This window comes from Sphaeramia orbicularis, chromosome 16, assembly GCF_902148855.1.
Source record: "Sphaeramia orbicularis chromosome 16, fSphaOr1.1, whole genome shotgun sequence".
NCBI lineage: Eukaryota > Metazoa > Chordata > Actinopteri > Kurtiformes > Apogonidae > Sphaeramia > Sphaeramia orbicularis.
In genome coordinates this window covers 58,378,109-58,378,808 of record NC_043972.1, presented here as the reverse complement: position 1 = coordinate 58,378,808, position 700 = coordinate 58,378,109, and positions in this window count along the sequence as shown.

Sequence of the window (700 nt, the reverse complement as noted above, 5' to 3'; positions counted from 1 at the left end):
CCAACAAACACCTCCAGACAGACCCCCCCCACCACCACACCATCCCCCCCACCACCACCCGCCACCACCTCATCATCTCATTAGCCGATGCCAGCCACTCCACTGTCTCCTGTTTGTATTGTTTTGAGCTCTGCATAATTTACACAGTAAATTGCGACCCCCCCCCCGCCCCCCCCGTCATCTACCACCTGTTTATGGAGGCCAGCCACAGTTACCAGTGCTCTTCTCAAGTCAAGCCACGCTTCAACTCAAACTTTAATTCAGAAAGCTTGGCCTCATTTGAGAACAAACGTTGGGTTAATCTGAACAGTCCAGTAGACGGACGCGGAACACTGGAACCCAACCACTGTTCCACCTGGAACCAAGAAGGATATTTAAAAGTCAGCCCCCCCCCCCCCTCACCTTTATGAAACAGCTCCTTACTCTAAATTACACTGATCATTGTCATTGACCTCCACTGCACACAAACTAAAGGAGCGCTCTCGACTCGACCTTTTTGCGTTTCCATTACGAAAAAGGACCTGGAATCTGGTACCCGGTACTAGTTTTTTGGTCTCACCTCCGCTGAGGTTCCAAGACTGGGGACCAGATACTAGAAATGACGTGTAAACACTGCAGACCACTGATTGGTCAGAGTTGTCTCTGTGACCTGCTGTTTTACAAAACACAGATGCAGAAGTTGACAGAAATGTCGCGGCAG